This window comes from Nyctereutes procyonoides, unplaced genomic scaffold, assembly GCF_905146905.1.
Source record: "Nyctereutes procyonoides isolate TBG_1078 unplaced genomic scaffold, NYPRO_anot_genome, whole genome shotgun sequence".
NCBI lineage: Eukaryota > Metazoa > Chordata > Mammalia > Carnivora > Canidae > Nyctereutes > Nyctereutes procyonoides.
This window is the reverse complement of record NW_026575047.1, coordinates 24,598,183-24,625,954: the sequence shown is the minus strand read 5'-3', so window position 1 is coordinate 24,625,954 and position 27,772 is coordinate 24,598,183.

Here is a 27,772-nt window from a genome sequence, read left to right as displayed (position 1 = left end):
TTAATGTATGTTTGAGCCTTAGTTTTCCCTAGATTTCAGTGCCAGATTTTTCAAGGTAGAGCTAGGTTCACAAATATCTCCTGTATCTGAGATTATTAGCTATTAATTAGGGGACAATTAACCCCATGCTCTTCTGATTATTTTCCAAGAGAATGGCTTACCAAATTTGGGAGCCTGGAGGACAATTTTAGAATCAACTAAGAACTATGCATCTTTCTTATCCCAAGTGAAGATAAAAAAGTGAAAGCAAATTTTGCATTTAGTTTATGTATCTTTTATTTTCTCATTCACTCATTTATTTATTTATCCTTTCAGTGTTTGTTGAACTCTCATTCCTTGACTAGGACTTCCCTAACACTGGAGATATAATGCTGAGCAAGCATAAAGGGCTCTTAAGTTCAGGGAACCCAAGCGAGAAGCCCATTATAGTACCAGATATCTGTATTCATTTATGTTACTTTATTTTGAGTGATAAAATCTGACCATGGTTAGTTTAAGAAAAAAATGAGAAAATATTTGGAAGCATATTGAAATATCTAGTGGAAGATGAGTAGGGAGTCAAAAACTTGTAGAGAAAAATAACCAAGGAGATTCTAGGACTTGAAAGAGCTGAAGCACTTGGGTCTTGAATTGGAAGGCTACTATTAACGTGACTCAGCCTGTTAACTCTCCCTCCCTGCCTTCTGTTGGTATCTGAGTGAATCTGACTGGACTAAATGTTTACCCTTCATTCATTAGGTATGACCATGAATGGGTAGTCAAGTTTAAGAGGTAATGTGACCACTGCTATGTGATGACTACTTCCAGAGAAAGCAGAATTATTTTGAAATGAGCAGTGTCTCCAAGAAGGCTCTGCTCTATGAAATGGATGAAATTCCTGTTTCTATAAATCAAAGTGATAGAATATCATATATTTCTATAGTGCAATCTAAAAATAAATGGATTTCTTGACTCTTATTACATCTACGTTCTCTTTTCTCTCCTATGTTCAAAGATGTTGCTCCCCAAAGTCATCCAACAATGCCATATGAAACTCTCAGACCTCCACAGGGAAAGTAGGCATTATACTTTTTACTTTGGCATCAGGTGCTCACATCCCCATTTCTTACCAGGCAATGGGAAGAGGAGCTTTGTGGATGTTGGGTGGAATATTTCAGCATACTTCCTGGCTCAAAGAACCTTCCTAAAGAGTGTTTGCTGAATGATAGAAATTCTATGAGGCCTAACTAAGATGAAAAACTGTTACAGACTTAAATGTCTCCCCAAAATTCATATGGCAAAGCCCTAAACATCCAATACCTTATAATGTGATTATATTTGGAGATAAGGTCTTTAAAAGGGTGATTGATTTAAAATGAGGGTCTTGGGGTGGGGCATTAATCCAATCCACTGGAAATTTGGATGAAGAGATTTGGGCACACAGTGAATCACCAGGCATGTGTGCACATAAAGGAAAAGTCATGTGAGGATACAGTGAGAAAGCAGCTATCTACAAGCCAAGGACAGAGGTCTCAAGAGAAACCAAACCAAATGACATCTTGATTTTAAGCTTCTGGCCTCCAGGACTGTGAGAAAATACATTTATGCTGTTTAATCCATATAGTCTGTGGTATTTTGTTATGGCAGCCCTAGAAAACTAACACACCAATTATTCTGGTTTTCCTGGGAAAGAGAGGTTTCCAGGGTTGTAGGACTTTCAGAGTAAAATTGGAAAATCTTGGATACATTGGGGCAAGTTGATCACCTATAGTTTAAGCCAACAACCGTGTGTAGCAATCCTGTTGAAAACATCCTGCCTGGGTGGCTTAGTTGGCCGGATGCTGGACTCTTGATTTTGTCTTGGGTCATAATCTCAGGGTCATGGGAATAGGCTAACATGGAACTCCATGCTCACTGGGGAATCTGCTTGGGATCCTCTCTCTCCCTCTCCCTCTGCCTCTCCACCCACATGTGCACATGTGCATATACTCTCCCTCTCTTTCAAATAAATAAATCTTTAAAAATATTCAGAGGAATAAAGGAAGTATTGAGTGTCAAGGACCCAACATAGTACCTGCCACATGGTTGTAATTCAAATGATAGGATTAATAGTAAAAATAAAATTAAATAGTAAAATAAATAGTAAAAATAAAATGTATGTTTTCAAACATTATTTATCATATAGTGTGTTAAAAGAAGTAAACATCATCTCAACTTATTCTGACAAGCACCACAATTATTACCATTTTGCAGATGAGAAAATTGTCTTAATCTCATAGAGATTAATCATAGAAAGAGTAAATAAATCTTCCAATGTCATACAATTTACAAGTAATAGCACTGAGATAGTAACTGAATTTGGTCTGACCCAGAGCTTGTGTTCCTTCCTCAAGATCCCCTCTGCATCCTTAACTCCCATTGTTTCAGTTGATTTCTCTTGTGATATCCCTTTCATTCCTGACTAAATAGTTCCATATTTCCCTGGCTTGAGTACTGAGTTCATGATTTTCTAGTTTCCAATTTGGCTGCCCCTAGGGAGTACTTTGTACTCAATCACTGATTTCCATTGCTTATTAATTGACTCAATTATTCTACCAACCTTTAATATGTGACATTTTTGCATTATGGATTCAAGTTATAAATACAAATAACCCAAATCTTGTCCTCTTAGTTATAGAGGGATCTTTATGTAGAGTCAGGGAATTTTATTCAGCAATACAACCTCAGTTCTATTTTAATAGTCTGTATATTGAAATAATACTTATCAGAGAAAAGAGGCTATTTTTTCTCCAAGAATTAGACCCGTCTCTAGACTCAAGGCTGAGATGGGCTGTTTCATAGGACCTATGGTGTGGGTCTAGCTACCCAGCTTGCTTTTCTCTATGTTCTCAAATGTAACTTTTAAAAGAGTGAATACAGGCAGAAGTAAAGAATTCACACTAAATGTTGTGGGGTTTTGTCTTTTTTTTTTTTTTTTTTGCTTTCTTTAGAAAACAAACACTGCTTATCCAACCCATCAATAAGCAACCACCAGTCTCTGAATCATCAGTAATGAAATGGACACAGGCTCAGTGTTCTAGCAGATGACTATGAAGAGTGGAACATAAGAAACGTGATCTGGAAAAATGTTTACTGACCGAAAAGTCATCATGCTGCCTGGAGCTTTGTCTTCAAGTTCATTTTCACTAAGAGCTAAGGCTGTGGATTCTTCATTCCAGTTCTTTTACCATCCTTGGCTAGAAAGAAATTCTTACACCTTGGATTCTTCATAGGCTAAATGGGACCATGGTGACAAAGACCCACTGGAAAACATTGTTTTCAGCAAGTAAGATGGTAGAAATCATAGCATGATATTTGGAGACCTCTAATGTTGCTAAAGATAAACTGTCATAGCGAGTAAAACCTTGTTTCACAGTCCCAGTGAAACATTTTTTTTCTAGCTCTTTCTTTCTAAATGCTCCTCAAAAATACACAATTCAGCATATTTTTGAAAACCTAATGATATTTCCAAGAGGTATTTATTGTGGTGGTTTGGAGTGGCATGAGGTAGACTTCCCCTCCATCTGACCTCCACATCTCTGGATGTGACTTACTCTTCCTAGGTTATGGGGTACAACTGACATTTGCTCCTTGAATTGGACCCTGTTCTCTTTGGCCACTGTCATGCCCAGATCTGACCACCAGAGCTACACTTCCCAGAGAGTGGTCATTAGAACAGTTTTCCATTCATCTGTAGGACTCTGCTCAGAATAAAGAACAAACTGACTTTGGAGTCACTTTCAGGAAAATGCATGCCATCAGTAAGGGCTGCTTTTTTCATTTGGCAGAGCTCTGGGAGGGGCAGGTCATTGCAGTAAGCCAGTTATGTTTCTGATCAACACAGGGATTGTTTTATGTTCAGCAAGAAGACTTTGATTGCCACAAGCTGGTGCAAGATATAGTTGTACTTGAAGAAGTGTGGAAAACATTCCTCTCAGCAAGGCTGTGGGCTATGGAAGGAGAGTGAAACACAAGCATTGGAGGCCTTAGAGTCTGTTACTGAGGATCAGCCTTCTCCACCAAGTATGGTGATGCCCTTGGCAGCAGCAATGCTGGAACTCTTACGGATGGGTAAGAGCCTACATCTGCCTGATTGGAATCAATGGCCCTAAACAAAGAGAGGGTGTACCTCAGAAAACAGATATTCTTAACATTGACCATTATGAGCACCACAGGGGAAAGATAACTTGGGCCCAAGGAAATGGCATGTGGGAAACTGGTTGGAAGCAAAGGGTGTTTCCTCAAAGCGAGAGAAGTGCCACTGTCAGCAGCACCAGTGAACTTCAGTCTTATCATAAACTTGACCTCACAGAATTGGATCAGGTCACCTCTCTCATGATTTCTGCATGGTCCAGGTAGTTTGTCCAGCAGCTTTAATGACACTGTATTTTTTTTTTTTTTTGAGATTTTTCCCTCCATCTCAGCCATTTTTTGCTTTGCTCTGTTCTTGTTTGTGGGTGATGCTGGAATCGACTGGAATGGAAAATATTCTGGAGAATCTGACAGTGTGTATTTAGGGCTTTGTGGTTTGTCAAGGCCTTTCACATGACCTCACAAGTTCACTGAAATTAGGGATTCTGGAGAACATAGCACGCAACCTCTCTCCAGATAGGAAATACCTGTCGAGCTCAATGGAATACTCAAACAAAAAGAGCATCCATATGTCCGAGTTCTAAAGAGGTAAATTGAGTCTTAAAGAACTCAGGGAAATAGCTTATTAGTGCCAGGGCTGATAAAACAGCAAAAGATCTGAAATTCAGCTTTCCTGATAAAAACTGCTTTCCTGGAGCAGTTTTCTGCTCTTTCCTTTTTTATCCTTGTATATGTATTTACTATTATTATTATTATTATTATTATCTTTATTACATTAGTTGTGCATGAGACAGCTCTATCACTCCAAAGCAATGTGAACAGAGTTTTAGACGGTGACATCATTGTAGAGCTCAGATGTGTTCATTGCTATAAGCGGAAAGCTTCCAGCAGGCTATGGTTTAATGAGGCAATCTCAAAGCAGCTTAAACCATTGTTTGCCTTTCGCCTTTGTTTGCAAATTCAGCACAACTTCGTGAAATCTGCCAGAAAATGACAAGAGTCTAGCAAAATTGCTCATAACTCGAGGGACTGGGTGAAAGTAAACTGTCATCGCCTCTTTCCGTGGCAATTTGAGATGGTCGATGAGACAGGCCCCAGCACACAGGTTTCAAGGTCAGAACAACAGCAGCCCAGAGTGGACATTTTCCTCCAGCAATTTCACCTCTGAAACCCAGGACCCTGGATTCCACTGCAGTATTGAAAAATCCAGGTTGCCCCCCAAATTGGCTCTAAAAGTCATTTCATGGAAATAGTCCTCAAAAATAGGATCTCAATGGCAGTAAAGATTATCACTGGGTTTCCAAAGAAGATAAAAACATCCACATACATACAAGTGCAATTATATGATGTTTGTGTTTTTTCTTCTGAAAAACAAAACAAATGAACAAACAGAAAAAGAGGAATGGACATATAAATACAGGGATCTAACTGGTGGTTGCCAGAGGGGAGAGAAGTAGAGGAAAGAATAAAACAGATAAAGGGGATAGAGATATCAACTGCCAGTTATAAAATAAATAAATCATGGAGATGAAAAGTACAGCTTAGGGGATATGGTCAATAACATTGTAATAATGTTGTATGGTGGCAGATGGTGACCACACTTTTTGTGGTAAGCAGTGAGTAATGTATAGAACTGTTGAATCATATATGTACATCTGAAACTAACATCACATCATATGCCAGCTATACTTCAATAATAAAAATTTAAAAAATAAAATAAAACACCAATTCTATTTTTTTAGATTTTATTTATTCATTCATTTATTCAGAGAGCGAGAGAGAGGCAGAGACACAGGCAGAGGGAGAAGCAGGCTCTATGCAGGGAGCCCGACATGGGACTCGATCCTGGGTCTCCAGGATCAGGCTCTGGGCTGAAGACAGTGTTAAACCGCTGAGCCACCTGGGTTGCCCACACCAATGCTATTTTTATTAGACACATAGCAGGTTACAATAGTAAGGAAAGAGGAAGAGAAGAAGAAAGAGAAAGAAGAGGAAAAGAAGGCAGCAACAAAGAACGTCCTGGAAAATAAATAACTCTGCCATAAAGATGTGAAGAGGACCCAAGACCTGGTATCTACACAATATGGAGATTTTGCCTTTCATGCCCCAGTGAGTTAAGAGCCAGATTCACTAACAGGCTGGAGGACCCAGACTTTCTACACCTGCCTTCCTTTCTTCCCACCCCTAAGGAGAACTTAACCTTATAGACCTCCACCACCAGGGAAAGCACTCAGCCTGCTTGCTGTGCTCTGTGTTCTGGAAGGATAGCTGGGAAGACAGTGTGCAGAGGTGGGAGGAGAGGGGAACTCAGGCCAGTGTAGGTGGAGCTCTTCCTCTTTCCTGCTCATTGTTACTTGGTTGTAGATCATCTGAATAGTGGGGGACATGGAAAGAGAATTATATAAGAAGCCAGACATGTTACTGATTACATACATTTGGGAGGAAGATACAACAACAAGTGTATGGATGGGGTTGTTGGTGGAGCTGATAGCAAGCACAGGATACAGGAGAATTTAGATTTTGCGAATTCTTGCCTGAGAGACATGTGCATCACTGGAATACCCTCATTCATCATTTTGGATACTTAACTTTTTTTTTTAATATGGCTCTGTAGGGAAACTGTCATAAGCCCTGACATTCACCAGGTTTTATTTGTTTCTCTATTATAAACCCAGTAGAAATAGTTTTTGCCCAATTCCTCATTCTCTTTGCAGTACAATGAGTAGTTAGATTAGGAGAGAGTACACAGATGGTCTGGACTGCTAGCTCTGGTTCAGTAAGCTATGCCTGAGGCATCAGGGTAGGTAGAACAAGACCAAGATTATGGTCACAGGCTTTTCCCAGTCAGCCCAAATTTAAAGATGTTTTTCCCACTCCTAAAACAACAACAACAACAACAATAATAATAATAATAATAATAATAATACTGTCTTGGGAGAGGCATCCTCAGCAGGTTACTGCCACATTGTAAGAGGATCCTGAGATAGAAGACATTGGTTTCCAAGGCTGGGAATCCCCCAAACTTAAAGTTCATAGCTTGAGATCAGAGAACATCTAATTACCCCTTCCCGGTACTGGTTCCAAGGGGGGCTTCTGGGAAACGAGAGGGTAGAGGAATGAGTCAAGTGGGTTTTTGACCAATTTAAGTCTACAGTCCTTACCCACTCCTGAGTCAAATGCCTACTGAAATTTGATAAAAGCTATGGAAATTCTCCCCAGAAACTGGATTAATGCATAAATTTGAGGAAACCTTTAGTGGATTTCAGATCCATATGATCTTATTTAATTAAGTCAAGGGGTTAGAAACCAAAAACAAAGATCCAGGACACAAACAATTTGGAGATATTTTGGAAATGTCAGTTTCCAATTGGTCACTCATTTTCTCTCAATGTTTTCTCAGAAGAAATAACAGTAAGACTCTAAAACCAGGTGGATCCTGGGATATTTAAACATAGGTCAGAAGAAAGAGGTATACTGTATGGAACCAGAAAAGATCCCAAATAGGCAGAGGAATGTTGAAAAAGAAAACCAAAGCTGGTGACATTGCAATGCTGGACTTCAAGCTATATTACAAAGCCGTAATCATAAAGACAGTGTGGTACTGGCACAAAAACAGACACATAGATAATGGAACAGAATAGAGAACCCAATATTGTACCCTCAACTCTATGGTCAACTAATTTTCAATAAAGCAGGAAAGCATATCCAATGGAGAAAGGATAGTCTCTTTGATAAATGTTGTTAGGAAAATTGGACAACCACATGCAGAAACTGGACAGTTCTTTTGCACTATACACAAAGATAAACTCAAAATGGATGAAAGATCTAAATGTGAGACAGGACATTCCTGGAGGAGGATATAGGCAGCAACCTCTTGGACCTCAGCCACAGCAACTTTTTGCTAGACATGTCTCCAAAGGCAAAGCAAACACAAGTAAAAATGAACTATTGGGACTTCATCAAAATTAAGTTTCTGCACAGCAAAAAAAAAAAAAAAACTGTCAACAAAACTAAAAGGCAACTTACAGAATGGGAGAAGATATTTGCAAATGACACATCAGATAAAGGGTTAGTATCCAAGATCTATAAAGAACTAAATCAAACTCAACACCCAAAAAACAAAGAATCCAGTAAGAAATGGCCATACAAATGGCCAAGAGACACATGAAAAAATACTCCATATCATTTGGCATCAGGGAAATACAAATCAAAACCACAATGAGACATGCTAGAATGGCTAAAGTGAACAAGACAGAAAACAACAAATGTTGGCAGGTATGTGGAAAAAGAGGAGCCCTCTTACACTTTTGTAAGGAATGCAAGCTGGTACAGCCACTCTGGAAAACAGTATGGAGGTTCCTCAAGAAGTTAAAATTAGAGCTACCCTACAATATAGCAATTGAACTAATAGGTCTAATAGGTATTTACCCTAAAGATACAAATGTAGTGACCTGAAAGGACACCTGCACCCCAGTGTTTATGGCAGCCAATGTCCACAATAGCCAAACTATGGAAAGAGCTGAGATGTCCATTGACAGATGAACAGATAGGGAAGATGTGGTGTGTATGTATACAATGGAACACTACTCAGCCATCAGAAAGGATGAATACTTATCATTTACATCGATGTGAATGGAACTGGAGGGTATTATGTTGAGCAAAACAAGTCAATCAGAGAAAGACAATTATCATATGGTTTTACTCATATGTGGAACATAAGAAACAGTGCAGAGAATCAAAGGGTAAGGGAAAGAAAACTGAATGGAAAGTCATCAGAGAGGGAATAAAACCATAAGAGACTCTTAACCATAGGAAACAAACTGAGGGTTGCTGGAGGGGAGGTTGGTGTGGGATGGGGTAAACTGGGTGATGGGCATTAAGGAGGGCATGTGATGGGATGAGCACTGGATGTTATATACAACTAATGAATTAGTGAACATTACATCTGAAACTAAGGATGTACCATATATTGGCTAATTGAATTTAAATTTAAAAAAATTTTGGGCAGTCCAGGTGGCTCAGCGGTTTAGCGCTGCCTTTAGCCCAGAGCCTGATCCTGGAGACCTGGGATCAAGTCCCATGTCCGGCTCCCTGCATAGAGCCTGCTTCTCCCTCTGCCTGTGTCTCTGCCTCTCTCTCTCTCTCTCTTTCTCTCTCTCTCTGTATCTCATGAATAAATAAATAAAATCCTTTAAAAAATAGTAATAAATGAAAAAAATTAAAGAAAAAAGGAGAAGTTCATCAAAGAGGCAAATTCATGAAAACCAGGGCTGGGACAGAAATGCCATGAGGAAGAGCCTCAAATTCTCTTTTGCTTTTAGAATACAACACAAACTCTTTAAAACTATAAGGACCTTGCTTGATTTTACCTCCACCTGTTACTTACTCCTCATCTCATTCCACTCTCCTTGTGTTCCAAGAACCTCTAACACTTCCCTGAGCACTCACCCCATCCCAGAGCTTATCCCCTCAGTACCCAAGACTGGAAGTGTTCTTGCTATAGCAGCTTATGCCAGGATGGATTCCTCCTCAGTATCTCATCAATTCATCAGAGAGGGAGCACCTGTGTGGCTCAGTGATTAGGCATCTACCTTTCACTCAAGTTGCAATCCTGGAGTCCTAGGATCGAGTCCCACATGGGGCTTCCTGGAGGGAGCCTGCTTCTCCCTCTGCCTATGTCTTTGCCTCTCTCTGTGTGTCTTTCATGAATAAATAGAATTTTAAAAATTCACAGAGAGGACTTTGTTCATCTCTTAACCTAAATTTGTCCCCTCATTCCAACCACAGGATTCGGTTTGTTCTCCTCATATCTCTCCCTACAGAATATCATCGATGTTACTTTATTTTTAAAAATTTTTAAAATATTTTTATTGGAGTTCGATTTGCCAACATATAGTGTAACACTCAGTGCTCATTCCGTCCAGTGCCCCCCTCAGTGCCCTTAAAAATAGTAGCTAACACGTGTTGAGCACTTACTATGTACTAGGCACTAATGTTTAGTAGTGATTAAAATTTAATCTTCCTGAGGACTTTAAGATATGGGGACTATTATTATTCCCTTTTAAGATATGAGAGGAAACAGACACAGAGAGGTTCAGCAACTTGCCTAAGGTAACACAGAAAAAGGGGACCCAGGACTCAAACTCAATTCTCTGGCTAGACTGTCTTGCTATCCTGTCACTGCCACTTCTGTCTCCCTGACCAGAAGGGAAGTTCCCAGGGGCAGAGACCCCTCCTGTCTTCACTGCTGCATCTCGGGCAGCTGGAACAATGTGTGGCACATACTCTGTGCTCAGATGTTTATTGCAGAGATGATAAAGGGAGAAGGGGAGATCTCAGAACATGTCAGAAGAAGGAACTCGAGTGCTAGGTCTGAGGAGTCACTGTGAGACTCACACAGCAGATCAAAGGAAGGAAAACATCTTTCTGGATTCAGGGCTCCCTGCTTAGTTAATGTGTGGTGTTACCTAAATCCTTTGCCTGAGCCAAGCTTTATTTCCCTGGTTGTCATAAATCTTGTAGTTTACATCAAGCACGTAGCACACAGCAGGTCCTCAGGATGTGGCAGGGGCTGTGATGGAAAGGCAGAAGGGGGAAGAGGAGGGAGGAAACAGGGAGGAAGAAAAGACAAACAGGGAGATCAGCTTATTGTATTGAACCTACATATTGTTTTAACCACTATAAATTGCTATATGAATGTTCAATGGGCAACCTCTTAACTCTCAGGTACTTTGGTCTGTTGGAAAGAACAGGCATTTGGAGTCAATTATTCTTAAACTTTTTTTTTTCTTTTTAGATTTAATTTATTTATTTGAGAGAGAGAGACAGAGAACAAGCAGGGGGAGCAGCCAGTAGAGGGAGATGGAGAAGTAGGCTCTCTGCTGATAAGGGAGTCCAGCGTTGGTCTCTGTCCCTTAGATCATGAGCTGAGCCAAAGGCAGATGCTTAACTGACTGAGCCACCCAGGGGCCCCTATTCTTGAACTTTTGTTAGTGCTTTATAACCAGTGGTGTGCCAGTACATGTTTAGTCATTGGCTCTTAGGCTAGGAGATGGGGCTGATTTGTAGCAATCATTGATCTACGTGCCATAAATAATTTCACTGTGGCTGACTTCAAGTGACCAATGTGGCACTCTTGAATAGGGAGTGGCCTCACAAGCTAGTCTGAGCTGACTCCAGTACAACCATGTTACCTTCCACCATGTGACCTTGCAGAACTAATATCTCTAAAACTCAATTTCATGCCCAACAAATAGTATCTGTCTGTCTCCAGATCTGGGGTTACTGGACAATATTAAATGTGACAGTTCGGGGAAATATCAAACACAGTGCCTGGCACATAGCAGGAAACAATGAACATTGGCCCCTTCCTTTTAAAGATAATCTGAGATTAAAAATCCAAAAAGTAGGGGATCCCTGGGTGGCTCAGCAGTTTAGCGCCTGCCTTCGGCCCAGGGTGTGATCCTGGAGTCCCAGGATCGAGTTCCACATCGGGCTCCCTGCATGGAGCCTGCTTCTCCCTCTGCCTGTGTCCCTGCCTCTCTCTCTCTCTCTCTCTGTCTCTCTCTGTGTGTCTCTCATGAATAAATGAATAAAATCTTTTTTAAAAAATCCAAAAAGTTTCCTCAAGTTTGTGTTACTATGGAGAGAACTGGGAAGAGAATCCAGATCTCAGGAGAAACAATATTTATCTTATTCTTCCACTTTCTTTTTCATTCTGTCTATAATGATCTTATCTACACATTTTTCCTTTGCTCTCATTTCCTCTGACTAGAGCTAGACAGTCAATTGCAGAAAGGATAAAATAAATGAGAAGTAATAACTATGGCCTTGGTACCACATTTACTTTATAAATAAAATGAATCTTTCAGAACATTTTGTCTGATGAAATGACATAGATGGGACCCTAAAGCCAGATTTGGAAAATCTTAAATATACAGATTGAACGATTTTAATAAAAAGTGGCAAACCCCTTGATTTATTAGAGAAGTTGTTAACCAACTGACAAACGCATATGTATATGCACACATACATATGTTCGTATCTTACGTAAATATGTGTTCTTGTACATGCATATTAGACTACATTTTTATTCATAAATTTGTAGGTAATTTCAAACAGGGAGACTCAGAAATAATTAGTTTATTGATTTGATTTTTTATCCATTTAATTTTTATCTCCTTAATTATTCATGCATCCAATCTTCGTGGGATATTTGCCACGTGTCAGACTCTGCTAGGCAAGAAAGCGTACCAAAATCATTTCTAGGGGTCTCGTGCACTGTAGGAGTTAACCGACTCCTGGGTAGATAGACATATACAGAGATAGTTGCAATGCAAGTAAGGACAAAACACATGATAAAAAAAAGGGGGGGTAGATGCATAAAGCTTGCCATCTTCAATTCTGTAAAGTAATGATCTTGCAGAAAATGGGGTGGATGGAAGCATTTTCGTTTAGCTAGCTTTACTTTTTACTTATATATACCTGTATTGAAGGATAGAAACAAAAATGGACTGTCAATGACTCAACATAGGATTGTCTGAGATCACATCCCTGAGTAGTCCGTCCTGAATCATCCAAGACTCAAGCCTTCTTGGATTCAGGGTCTACCGGCACCCACGAGGTAATACACTTATCTGCCTGTAGATGGCAGACTTCGCTCATTGTTCCGATGGATTTCACCCACACCTGTTGGATGTTAAACTTTGGGCCACAGCAGTCTAAACCTCTGCCTTCACGCTGCTCCACAAATGTAGAGCTACATCATTTCTTTGCTTGGTCCACCTTAAAACCTTGCGATGCGACACATTTTTCATGTCAGGGAGTTTTTAACGTACCTTAGCATTTTGGGGAGGGTACAGTTCATAAATGAGTAAGTAGGCAGGGTTTCAACTTGAAAGACTTTTGATCTTCGGATGTAAATAAGAAATTATTTAAGAAAAAAGTCAATACTGTGGAAAAACCAGGTAAATTTAAAATAGAGGCCACTAACCCTGAATATAAACATGCCTGTGAAGCATAGACTCTCTTTGCAACAGCCCACACCTGTTTCTTCTCTGAAGTTCTGGCAATCTGTTAGCACCTTGGCCCAAGGGCTAGAATTATTTCAATGAAGCAAGCGTTTACTGGCTTCCTTCTATTTGCAGGATACTGCATTCAGTGATAAGAAAACATACAGCTGAATAAGCACAAAACTAGGCCTTTGAAACTCATAATTTTGGGGAGGAAGCTAATAATAACGTAGCTAGAACATCACAAATTCAAGAAAGGTACTCTAGGGGTTCAGGGGTAGAGGGTATCACACCTAATAACAGTGGAAGAGATATTTGTGAAAACATGGAATTAGAATTAGCTGTGAGATTATTTGCAGAGCCTTCACAGGCAGCTCTAGAGAGAAAGCATTACAAACATTTGAATCAGTTTGGACAAAATCATATTTAGCAAGTTCTTTGAAGGCAAAAAATTGTCCTATTAAGTAGAATTGAATTTGGATTTTGTGGCCAATTAATCTGTATAATCCCAAAATAAACATGTATATTATCTGCTATTTATTCTGTATCTTGAAATAATTATATATTTATATACCACACTAAAATATACCTATCTGGCAACTTTATAGTTTTTAATATATGCTTATTATAAAAAAAAATCTATAAACTTTGGGGGAAATAATTAGTCAGTAATAAAAATAACCTGTAATCCTACCTCCCTGATAAAGCTTTTCATAATATTTCAGTGTTAAATAAAACTTAATGATTAAATAAACATTCTAAGAGTGTGATGTCTACATTTATTAAAAGCTACTAGCTCGAGACTGAAATTATCGGCACATAAGGCCAGTCATGAGCACAATGACATTTTCCTGCCTTGTTAAAAATTATAAGGAATCGATGAGAATGATTTTCATTTTGAAACTAGAAAAAATAACAAATGCATTTTTTTTTTTCCAGTAAGGTCCCAGTGTTGGGTTTTGTCTATAAAAGATTTGAGTTTAAATCTAAGCTAAGATGAATCATTTATTGGGTTGTTGCTTTTCTTCCTGAGACTCTGTTTCCTTTTCAGTAAAGTGATATCATAATACCTACCTTCACTTATGAGATTCAAAGGAAGTTGTGTGGTAGACCTGACACATAGCAGGTGCTTATGAAATGTAACTTCCTTCTTCACTATGTAGGGTAAGCCTGTTTTCTTTTACTCCCTGAGGCTTTCTGAGAAAAATCACTCTAGTCTGGAATTTTTCAGCTTTGGTGCTATTGACATCAGGGTCAGATAAATTTCTGATACAGGGGCTGTAGGAACCCGCAGGATGTTTATCAGGATCCCTGTCCTCTACCCAAGAGATGCCAGTGGCAACTCCCCAGTTGTGGCAACCAAAAATGTCTTCAGAAATTGTCCAATGTTTCTGGGAGGTACAAATCACTGCTTATTGAGAATCACTGCCCCAGTGTTTTAATTGATATATATGGATGGGGAACGCCTCTCTGTCTCTAATACACTTGTGCCATACACCATGGCCAACAGCTGCAACTCTGGCTGAGAGCTTTTAAACCCTGCCTCCCCGGGTCACCTGGGTGGCTCGGTGGTAGAGTGTCTACCTTCGGCTCAGATCATGATCCTGGGGGGTTCCCAGGATCTAGTCCCTCATCAGTCCCTCATCCTCTGCAGGGAACCTGCTTCTCCCTCTGTGTCTCTGCCTCTCCCTGTGTCTTTTATGAATAGATAAAGTCTTTAAAAAACGAACAAACAAATCCTGCCTTCCTAAGCTTCACAAAACTACAACACACAGTGTGACCCTTTCCTGCCCTTTCCTGCATCACCTAGCTCCTAAGAAGTCTTGTATACAACAGTTTGTGTTTTAATTTTTTAATGTGTTTTAAAGATGTATTTATTTTACAGAAAGAGACTGAGACAGGGGGAGGGAGAGCAAATGAGCTGGAGGAGGGGCAGAAGGAGAGAGAGAATCTCAAGCAGACTCACTGCTGAGTGACATGAGGGTGGGGCAGGAGGAGGGAGCTCAATCTCATGACTCAGCCAAAATCAAAAGTCAGATGCTTAACTGACTGAGCCACCTAGGAGCCTCCATAGTTGGCATGTTAGCATCTTTTTCTTCCAGACAGCTCATAGGATCCATAATCTTCTATGTTGCCATAGGTTCATTATCTGGTTTGCCATGGGTGAATCCTTCACCCACTGAATCACAGTCCCCCCATCTGCATGCACGATATACCCAAATACACTTCTGTTTTGGGTCCCCTTAGCAATCAGGTTTTCCACTGGCACTGCCATGGACCACAGACCACTTGGCTGAAACCGTGGCTTTTTTCATAATTTGGTGTCATCTTAATCTCCCAGGAACCTGGCTCACAGGTCCATATACCCAGTGACTGACGTAGATGCTATATATATATATATATATATATATATATATATATATATATATATAAAACTCTTCAGAAGAAGGGTTGTGTTGCTTGAATAGGATGATGGTGGATTCTCTATGAAATGATGACAATGGGGTGGCACTGAGATTTGAGCTAGACTCTGCTATTCATACTTGTCTTTTACTTCTTTTCTCTATGTCAATTATTTTTGTCTGCCATTTTGTACTTTTGCAGAATGTGCACAATCAACACAAGTATTTAGGTACTTTAAGGGCATTGAGCAGTCTGTCATGTCGTTGGCTATAAGAACTCCACCTGCATGCAAGGGCATGCGGCTCTCTGCACAAACCCTAACCACCATTCCTTTTTCCTTCCTGATACTACCATGAGTTTCATGCCCAGCTAGGCTATTGTTTAAAGGGAATAACCACTGAGAAGCACCTCATCTCTATCTCTTTGAAATTATAGATCCACCCTCTATCAGGAACTCCTTATTTTAGTAACTTTAAACCCTATCCATTTTATTGGGTATCCTTGTTCACCAAATTCAGTTCAAATAAAACCAAAGTTCTTATCATACTGTATATTGAACTTCTGGACTGACCTGTGCCCAGATGAGCCATATCAAATTCTTTTCCCTAGGCTTTTCTAGATTTTTACCTTTGTTTTTTCTCCCATGACTTATAGTTACTAGTGGTAGCCAAGATTTCTCAAAAAGCAGAATCTCTGGCAGAGGCTTGCATCATATAGCTTATTTTGGAAAGTAATCCCAAGGAACAGGATAGGGCATAAGAAAAATGAAGCAAGGAAGGAAGGAAAGAATATTAAAATTTGTTATTGGAATGGTCACTGTTCTGGATTTCTTAGGCTACATTCTTCTGGAAACCTTTGATCCATGTGTCATGTTCCTCAAACTTGTCCCCTTGAGGGACAGAAAAAGGTTGTATATACCTGTAGGCTTCAATATCCCATTGGTCAAAATTAGCCCTGTGGGCTATTAACTCATTATAATTCCAGGCTTGTACATGTGTCAAAAATGGCTTACCCAGTTGTTACAAAGAACACATGTGACAGCATGAGGTGTTTAGTGCAACAGAGGAAAGTACCTTAAGAGTATCCTCACTTGCAAATTATCATTGAGCCATGGCTGAGATAAAAATTGTAAGTGCAGCAGATACGAGGTAAGATACAAAAACTACCTAACCTGTGCAGTGTCCAAGTCCCTTCAGGTGATGAGGTTATGGGACCCTGAATAAGAGCTGCTTTACGTTATCAGTGCTAGGGCTTTCTCATTACCAGCAACAAGAGAGAAGATGAAGTTCTATCTGATAAGCGGTAACTAGTGGAAATGTCTTATACAGATAAAGGCAGCCAGAAGAAAGGTAAAAATCTCAAGATGGATTCAAATGGGCATGTATTTATACAAGATCAAAATTGATAATAATATACCCCTTAACCTCACATTGGCTTTTCATTCTTCTCTCAATCTGAGCCTTCTTCCAGTTCAGTCACCAACCCTATTCTATACGGTGACATTATCAAAGAGAAAGGCTTCATCAGATCGCCACCATGATCTTCACCCTTGGTCCTGGATTTTCATATCATTTCTAATTTTTGTAGAATCCAGATGTTTTGGCGGGTTTGTTTACATGTCCAGATGTAACCCAGTCTTATTAATAGATCCCATGCATGAAGTTGAGCTGAATATTAGTCAATCATTGGACATCTGTGATTTCAGCTCTTCCCCCTCTGAAGTCTCTAAAGAATGTCAGCATTTAATAAATATTCTGCTTACTCTGTGTTTAAGCCTGTGGAAGAATATTGTCTCAAATGATTTCATATTAAAGTACTCCACTACCAGTGTTTGCACACATGTGTATGGGAGAAGAATGAAAAGCCAATGCAGAGTTAAGGAGCTTATTATTAGCAATTTGAATCTTATATAAAACATACTGTTTTGAAGCCTGTGTGTACACCTGGTGTGTGTGTGTGTGTGTGTGTGTGTACACATGGGCATGTGGTAGAGGGAATGTAGAAGTTACAAGTTATAGGGGGTTATGAATTAAAGGATGAAGTATCTTCTTAGGTTGGGTGTCCCTAGTCACAGAATGTGAGACAAAGATTTTAATGCAAGTGGTGGGGTGGGAATGGGTGATCCCAATTTGGGTGATCCCAGGCAACTCTGGTAGGCAACAGGCGAAATAAGACAGAATAAGAAAGAAGGTTGTCTTATTCCACATCCTCTGAAAAGCAGACATCAAGGCAGGGTTACATGTATAAGCATTTCATTGGGGGAAAATATCTAAGAGAAAATGAGGAAAGACTAGGAGAAGTTTGGAGATTTGTCAGATTTCAATGGAGGTTTGAAGGACAAGGAAGGAAGAAGGTTGGGCAGGAGCACCTTAGACTGCTAAGAAAAATTTGTTGAGACCTGTATGGAGCCTTTGAGTCCTCAGAACTTATCAGAGAAATATAGCACTTGCTTCAGTGTCCCCATCTGTCAGACACTGGCTGAGAACAGTCCACGAGAAGCGTGGTCTTGGTGCAAATGTGGTATTGGATTTAAGAATGGAACAGCTGGGTCTCTCAGTCAGTTACTTCCCTGAAGTCAGAGATCTGACAGGTGTATTCTCAAAACCATCACAGAAGCCAATTCCAGGTGCAGATGCTCTTAAAGAGTGTGCTGCTGACATGGGCATTGGGGCGCAATCTTGCTCCGGACCTCTGATGCCGGAGGAGGACAGACTTAGATGTTGTCCTACCTGAGGGCTGAGGAAGCTGAGATACTTATCTCCCAGGTGCCACGTGGAATTACTTGAGGACTGGTCCCAGGAGCATCAACCACCTGGCACCTCCTGCTTGTCCCATGCTCAGCCAGAGAAAGCCCCCAGGCAGAGAAGCACAGATGCTCAAGTGGGAGGCCATTGGCACACATGGAATGGAAACCACCAAGGGGGTATGGCCGAGCACCAACAGAATCCGTTACAGTGAGCTAAGGAAAAAGGAAAGCAAATTCTCCTGAATGCTAATTATTTGTTCTTCAGCCTCTCTAGGTTTCCCAGGATTTGAGGGTAGTCAAGTAGCATTTTCTTACTGTTTATGATTTCCCTCTGAGACTATCATTGCTTTAGGCAAATGTATTCATGTGAAGAATCATTTTTCTCCATGTCTGAGCCTGTAATAAATGTCAACCCTTTTTTGGCAACTGCAGCTAATGCTGCAGACCTACCATTACAGAAATTGAAATTACATATGTTAGGACCCCAGATCAATTTATTTCAAGGGACATCCAAGATCACTCTGGACAGGCAATGAAATCTCTCCACCTCTGTGGCTCTGAGCCTCTTTCTGGAAAATGAAGATGGGATTTTTTTTTTTACTTGCTTTTCTTTTTCTTCTCAATTCTTGGATGAAACACATAATGCAAATGAATCGTTAGCCTTATTAATTCCCTTCCAACCTGGCATCCTCTCTAAAATACTTCATAAAACCAGGTACCCAGGAAACGAAGTTTGAGGTCTTTAAAGTTTGTTCAGTGGAGCCTCTAAGCTGCCTAATAAATAGTCCTTACATTTACTTATGAATCATTGGCTGTTGGAGCAGAGAGTAAAGCAACATCACAGGCAAGGCTTCATTTTACAGGCAAGGAAAATGAATGCCAGAGAAGGAAGGACTTCTGCAAAGAGATTCATCAGGTTGGTGGCAGAGCTAAGACCAGAAATAAGGTTGCCTAAAACTCAGTCTAATATTTTTCAGTAGAATTTAATAACTATAAATTGAATAAAAATAAAGTAATAAGAAACGGGACTTACATTTTAAATTCTGGTATAAAGAATTTTTGTGCATTGTCTCATATAAGGAGACCTCTAATCGTATATCATCAGTCATGTAGGAGGCAGTGCAGCAATCTGGTTAAGACCAGAGGGCCTCTGGCATCAGAATGCTTCGACTCAAATTATAGCTCCAGTGTGTATTACCCGTTGGCCCTGAGTGATCTCTCTATGCCATCTTGTTTTCCTTGGTAAGTCATACCACCTATCTCAGTATTGTTAAAAGGATTGCATGAAATTATACAAGCAGCATTCTTAGATGGTATCTAGACCACAGGAAATAACTCAGGTATTTCCTGTGAGGTAGTAAAGTGCCATCTTTACAATAGTTCTTTAGGGTAGGTTTTCTGAATCTCATTGTCCCAACAAGGAAACAGAAACCTATCAAGGTGCCACATTAGCAAGGGGAAGAGCTGCCCTTCAAACTCTAGTGTCTGTGACCTGCAGCTTTAACGGAGTCACCACCCTGCTTCTCTTTTTAATGGCAGATACTCATGCAATGATGATATGTATCAATCATTTCACTTCAAATGTGTTTCTCATCCCATTTGGCAAATCACATCACTCTTCTCGGAAGCAATGTCTCTGCCACCCTGGGGCTTAGTGATTTTCCTTAACATGCTCAATGCTGGTCTCATAACATACTCTTCTTCCTTGAATTGTTCATGGTCATGGACCAAGGACAGTATTACTCATTTTTTGGGAAAAAAAATCATGTACAAATTTCAACCTGGTGATATGAATCCTTATCAAGAGTATTTAAGACAAATCTTTTTTTTTTTTTTTTTTTTTTTGCCTTTTTACATGCTCTATGAAATGGTTGCCTCTACTTTCTCCTCTGCTTCCGGCTTTATAGAGTATAGTTCACTCCTTTGTAAGTCTGTTAATGCCCCTGGATTTTAGACCCTGCCTTTAAAGAGCTCATAACTTAGGAGAAAAATATTGGAAGCATATGCGGATACCTATAATGAGGCAACTAGCAGTTGACTAGGACAAGATATAGACTATAAGATGAAGAATAATAAAGTATAACTTGTAGTATGAGTTTTCTAATCTTTAAAACTTTTAAAGATCTTTAAAAGCCAATAGGTGGCTGAGTCAGTGAAGTATCTGCCTTCAGCTCAGGTCCTGGGATGGGGTTCCGAGTCAGGCTCCCTGCTCCACCAGGAGTCTGCTTCCTCCTCTTCCTCTGCCCCTCCCCCCCAATCATTCTCTGTTGCTCTCTCTCAAATAAATAAATAAAATCATTAAAAAAATAAAGATTAGAGCTACAAATTGTAGAATATCACTGCTGTGGCTGAACGAAAATATACAACTGTCCTAAGAACTTGTAACAGAGGGAAATTAAGCTGTAAGACAATATATAAAAGATAGAGCACAGGCATGCACGGTTAACTAAAGCAGAATATGGTTCCTGGAATGGCTAGACATCAGGGAAACATTTTGGAATAGATTAATATACTTAGAAAATGATGTCAATAAAAATGGGGTTGGACGTGCCTGTTAGTATAGAAAGAGAAGAATCAGAGGAGTTTATGTTAGCAGTGTCCAATTAATTGGATATATTGACCCAATTGTTCTTGATCTTGAGATTCTTCTTAGTCCTTGTTTCTATGCTTATCAAAGGGCATTAAGGAGATACTGTTTTGATGATAAAAACTTTGGTTGTTCCCAGTCTCCAACAGTGATTCTTCATGGTTACTTGGAATAATTTCTAGCTGTGATTTGGAGTCCTATATCTATTGGCTACATAAAAAGAAAAGACTAGGGAAAGATCTGAACAAATATCTCTGAACCACAAGATGACTATATTTCTTATTGTGCGTTGATAAAGTGATACTTTGATGATACATCAGTTTTGTATTTGTTTACTTAGCAAGTCATTTTTTCAGTGTTTTGTCATTACTGGGTGCCGGTAAAACAGTATCTGGTCCCTTAAGTAGAGTCAGACCCAGTGAACATCTCTCTTAGAAGCCACTTTACCATTACCAGTTTCATGTCTGTCTTCTTGTGACAGGTACCCTTTAAAGGCAAAAAATATTATTTTACGAGTTGCACCAGTGTTTCTTTGAGGGAAACAACTAACTGTATCAGGCAAATACCTTGATGATCACATCAAGGTTGATGTTGGAGGGATGGTGTGGAAGAAATGAAATGAACAGAAATTTCAGATGAAAGGAGGTAAAAGAGGCATGACAGAATGAAGGAACAGAAAGCCAAAGGACCCTCATTAAGATGGAAGAAAGTCGGGAGCCTGGGTGGCTTAGTGGTTAAGTGTCTGCCTTCAGCCCAGGGTGTGATCCTGGAGTCCCGAGATCGAGTCCCACACTGGGCTCCCTGCATGGATCCTGTTTCTCCCTCTGCCTCGTTCTCTCTCATGAATAAATAAATAAAATCTTAAAGAAAGATGGAAGAAAGTCAAATCCCTGTCACACATTGCCAGTGTAATTTATATATTCCACTACTACATTACCAGCAACACATTAGAAGTTCTGTCAATTTTCTGCGCAAGGGGAAGACTTGTGTAGATTTTTTTGGATAGCTATGTTATTGCAAAGACTGTTGTTACACCTAAGAGAGCTATGTGCCAGGCCTATTCTGACATGTGCCTGAACAGAGACACCATCTACAAGGTTGTCCACAAACTGAATTAATTCAGAGGAGACAGCAACCGAGAATAAGTCATCCTCCCAACCCCCGAATCCCTGAATGTTTGAGAAGGTTGATTTCTCTGTTGCTTGTGAATATGAAGGCACAGGCCATTTCTATTGATATTTGCATGTCATAGTTATTAACATCACAGGAATTAATAGAAAGGAGGGATCATTTTATATTGGGGCAATCAAAGAACGTTTCATAGATGATGTGGCAGCCAAGGAGGACTTTGAAGCATAAGCTGTATCCTGATGAGCAAAATCGATGTTAAATAGGGGATGTCACCTAGTGGTTAAACAGGTGTTATCTCCTGGTTAAATAGGGGAGATGGGAAGATGAGCTATGTAGAAAGGAGGTACTGAGGGTTTGTGAAAGTAAAAGTTGTGTGGTAGTTGTTGAGCAGAACATCCGGTTGGAGGGATGTAGGTAATGTCTGTATCACCCTGTGCACAGGAAGGATGGCTCACCATGCAAGCATGTGACAATCAGAGGTCCTGGGGCCTTGCCATCTTCTGAGAAGTCATTCACCAGGCATGAAATAGAGCCTGTGATTCACTGGGCAGCTATAAATGCAGAATCCAGGTAGTGCATCTGAAGTCAGGGACAAGGAAAAAGCAAACATGAGTCCCTCTGGGGCTACTTAGCAGTGCCAATGGAAGATGGGCCAATGCTATTGATGCTGCAAACCCTGGCTGCCAGCCCATCTCTGATTTTAGTGACATTCTGATGGACAGATCCGTGTACTCTGACTGCATCCCACTCCAAACAGACATAGTAAGATTCCGTTTTTCTGCTGCAGGCATTTCTTTTTCCCAAAAGAGCTACTTAGCTCTTTATCTAGAGCAGTGCAAAAAGGTGGGGGAAATAAATACCTTCCAGGAATGCCCCACTATTGAGGAATGGAAATTAGAGGTAGATGCCCCTGCTTTAAGTTTCACACTTAATGCTGACACTTAATTCTAGTAGGTTGTAAAGAAAGTCCCCATGAGCACTAAGGCCCAGCTGTTCACCAGAGTAGCCTGCTTTATAATGCACCTTCCTCTGCTTGACACACCTTCCCCATTCCCTCATTACTGTTTTCAGAATTATTTCCCAAATAAACCTGCTTCCAAATCCTTGCCTAAGACTTTGTAGTATGAAATTTGTCAATTAGAAAATAAGTTGAGAAGACTGGGTGCCTTGGAGATACAGGTAGGTAAAAACTAGAATATTCTTTTTCCTAACTGAGTCATGGCACTTAGGGAAAGAGTTTGCTCTTGTAGGAGTCAGAGGGAATGGGTCTGTATGAATAAGTTGGAACCAGGATGCAAGTGTTCTAGATCCTTAGACTAAGACTTTTGGCATTTAAACCATGGAGAAGGGATCCCTGGGTGGCGCAGCGGTTTGGTGCCTGCCCAGGGCGCGATCCTGGAGACCCGGGATCGAATCCCACATTGGGCTCCCGGTGCATGGAGCCTGCTTCTCCCTCTGCCTGTGTCTCTGTGCCTCTCTCTCTCTCTGTGTGTGACTATCATAAATGAATAAAAAAATTAAAAAAATTAAACCATGGAGAACTACTAAGATTTGGGAGGCCCAGAAGTCACAGGATAAAAGCAAATTTATAGTGGGGAGGTTAGTAGAGAAATGAATTTAGTTAAGACTCAGGCTACAGACAGAGAGACCTCTGCTGGATTAATCAAAAACAGATAATGCTTTCCACATTTTTCTGCAGTTTAAATTTTATGTAACTTTTAGATATTTATATTCTATATTTGTATTCTTAGGGAAAATGATAGGTTTTCCGTGTGTATATATCGTATGTGAGTATCCTTGTGATTCTCTTCCTGACACCATGAATTCTCAATAAGCCTTTGACTCTTGGGCCTCAAGATCTAACAGCTAATTTGAGGAGAAAGCATCTGAAAACCTGCTCAGATCTTCCTGGCTCAGTAGAAACCAGGCATACTAGTTATTTGATGAAAGGTGAAGATTAGCCTCTTCTTTGGAGGATTTGCCTTCACAAGGTGAAATTGCATGAAAATGGGAAATGTTTTATTTCAGAATGGCTGAATACAATATCAATATTTATCTTGGAGGTTGTTGGCATCCCATTAAAAAAAGTTCAAGTGCAATTTGGAGAGATGCATTTGGTGGGCTTGCAAGGAAAATCGGCTTTCCATTGAATTCAGAAGGCGGTTTGTAATGAAATTCTAAATTGAGTGAAATTGGTCCAATCTAAAAACCCAGAAAAGAAATTTAAGTCTTTTTAGAAGACCTTAGTCAAGTTTCAAATCAATGGGAGCCGATATATTATCTGAGGCATATAATGAAAACCAAATTTTCACCAGGCTCCAACAGGCCTGTGCCATTAGAATTTTTGAGCTTTAGCAGAACCTGCAAGCAGAGGCACAGAAATAAATAGAAAGTCAGGAACAGATGTCACCAAAAATTAGTTTAGAGAATTTTTATTGTTCTTCACTCCCTTTGGCCTGGCATGTGTTATCTTCAGCACAGGTTTATGACTTTGTATGAGAGGATTTTAAATGGAATCCTTTTTCTGCTTCTGTTTCTCTCTGAAGCTCCCCCAAACCAAGAACAAAACCAAGGCCAGTGTCAAGTGTTCAGCCATTCCAAAACTGGTTTCTAGTCCCTTAGCTCTCAATATCTATCTTTGAGGGGCCAATGGAGATCATTTCCTTAAAGATGCTCACCAGTTCCAGAGAAATTTCCCTCCTTTATGCTTTTCTCTCACTTCAAGTCAAATGAACAAGGATTTAAAAGAACCTTTTGCAAAACTAAAATCCGAGGGCTACAATAGATTGATGTGTGATTCATACACTTGAGAAATCTACATGTGACAGGTGATGGCTGTGGTCCAAAGAAGTACAGCAGAGCATGAAAGAGACCTGGTTCTAGAAAAAACTAACAATACTTCCACTCACAGCATGGAGACAAGAAGCACAAATTCCCCAAGTAGGTCCCTAGGAGAGATGGCAAGCACCCACTCCTGTTTTCACTCCTGTGTTCCTTGTCCCATTTAGTTGTCTTATTGGAGACACTGTAACATAGATAGGTCTTTGATTCAAAGTGGTGACATATGAAAAGTGGATCTTGTAATCCTGTAATCCTAGGGCCATAGAAATGCCTTTGAGGACTTGCAGGAAGTGAATGAAAACCATGACCACATTCAGAATACATGTGTATTACCTATCTATTCTTATCGAAATGAATTGCTTGTGTTTCCAGTATGGAATAAATTCAAGGCAGTAACTTTCACAAAGTGACCATTTGATCTCCTCAAAGAATGGTGCCACTTGGAGACCAAGAGTTGAGCTCTGTTGCTGTCATGTTGGACTGCGGCAGTGACAGCAGTTAGATCACTTTTGGTTAATGGGACCTCATGCATATCCTTCATCTTTGCTGTCATGGCCTGTTCACTTACATTGTAATTCTGTTAGAAATGAGGAGGCCAAGGATAGAAGCTGGTTTACACCAACTCGCCAAGGCATTTTTTTCTCTTTGATTGGTTAGGGTCCCTTTTGTGATGAATGAGCACCAGTGGAAATTAACAAATAAATATCTTCTCATTTGATGTCCTTCTTGATATCCTTGCCTACTCACCTTCTCAGACCCCACACCTCTTTGTTACTGATCTTCCAGTCTTTCTCCTTCCACACTTCTTCCAGCCAGCCAGGACATTTACCACTGCCCAAGTTCCATATATAAGCTGACTTCAGGGAACTTCCCTTTCAATACAAAGTGGATAATCAAATCTCTCTGCCAATTGGGAGAAATTTCTCTTTCAATCATCTATCAAGGCTATACATTAGTAGGTTATAGTTAAGGTGAAATCCACTATAAGCTTATATTCACGTAGTGAGCCTTCAGGCTTCTGATGACTCATATTGACATGCACTTCATTTCACTGGATCACACAGATGCATGATGCTTTGGGAAAGACATGACCTTAGACAAGACAAGTTCTCAGTTCTCTATAGAAGACTCTGAAGGGAATAGCAGGAGGAGACTCTTTCCTAACCAGATTCTTCAAAACTGGGCAATAAATCCTTCATGAATGTGATCTGGACAATGTATCTCCATGTCGACCATTGTTTACTCCTTGTATCCTCCAGATGAATTTATCCATGTACATTGAGGAAATGGGTTTCTGTAGAATTCTGGTGGAGCTCTATTCTTGAGGGGAGCTTGTAAGATGAATGATGGAAGGATAAACATTACTCATCCAGCTACAGTTGGTCTCAGGGCTGCAACTGTTATTTATCATCTCTCCACTGCATCATCCTTTCTAAGTTCCCTTTCCTCTTGGCCACTCCTACTCTTGGTCTTGATAGATGGCTTACAGACCCAGACTCTCATCCTTGAGGGACCAGACCCTCTGGTCATGACGTCTTTTTTCAGTTAGAGGTTTCTCTGCCTATCCTTTTAGCATCACAACTGGAAAGGGGATACCAAGAGGCACCCAGGTGGGTCACCAGGATTCCACATGGGATCCTCCCTCCTTGCATGAAAGCATGGGCCATTCCAGAAGTTGTATCCTTTACCTGTTGCCTCACACATATTCACAAATATCTGTGCAATGAGTAAAGATCTTCATATATTTATTAATATGGTGTCTACTTGTAATTCACTCTTTTACCCCATTTCCAGGAAGTGAACTATTATTTATTGCTAAATATATAACTTAGGAGAGTCTTCACTAATTACTGTATAAGAAAAAGTATAATATAAACCATGGCTTGAAAGTTTCCCACTAGTTCCCAAAAGCTATGTTTTCTCATTCCCCTTTAGTTTCAGATCAATTTGTGCAAAAATGTTGCTCAGTCAATTATCTTTACTTGTATCCCATGACTCATTAAAATGAAACTTCTGCTTATAAGACTATCTGAGACTGTTTTGCTGAAGTCTTTTAGAATGGCTAGTGTGAGCTACAGCTCTATTCAATTAACCCATTAAACACTATATAATTACTCTTTTATTATCTCATTGATTAGATCTTGGGATTAAAAACAATAAATAAAATATAATCTCTTCTCTTGTGGAGTGCAGCCTCTGCAAGAGGCTTCAATAGGGGCTATTGTAGAGAATGCAGAAAGTACAGAGAGAATCCTAAGGGGAAAGTTGTAAACTAAAGCAGATGAAGCTAAGGAGCTGAGTGGTTAAGAAAGGAAGCATTCAAAGAGAGTAAGCAAACTGATCTGGAGATGAAGACCAGTATGAAAAGAGTATCCCAGGCAGAGTGATGGTGCAGAGGCTTTTAGAAGGATGTAGCACAGAACTACCAGGGAATGCTGAGTTGTTTTATGTTGTGTGTCCAGAAAAACAGCACAGATCATGAAACGTATTCGGTGACACACTGAAAAATCGTGGATTACAGTGAGGGACAATAGTCCTTCAAGGTTTTTTCTTTTAGATATATCATTTTAGTGAAAATATAGGCTATGAATTGGAATGGAAGATTATGGAAGTCAGGAGACACAGAGTGAAAAAAATTGAGTAAAATTGAATACTCATCTGTTGAATTTGTATTATTGTTTCAGGGACTGAAAGCAGAAAGAAGGCATACCTTTCCTTGCTTTGGTTTCCTTGGGGTTCTATAGTTTCAACTGCTCTACCAAGAAAGAGATGAACCAGTCTTGGTCATGGGAGGGTACCAACATGTGCAAAATATCTACTCTGGGAGGCCCTATGCCAGATATTAAATATTTGGTAACACATGTAATTCTTTCACCAATGCATTGAAGAAATATAATTATCTCCATTTGACAGAAGAGGGCAGATTTTTTTGATAGAATGAGG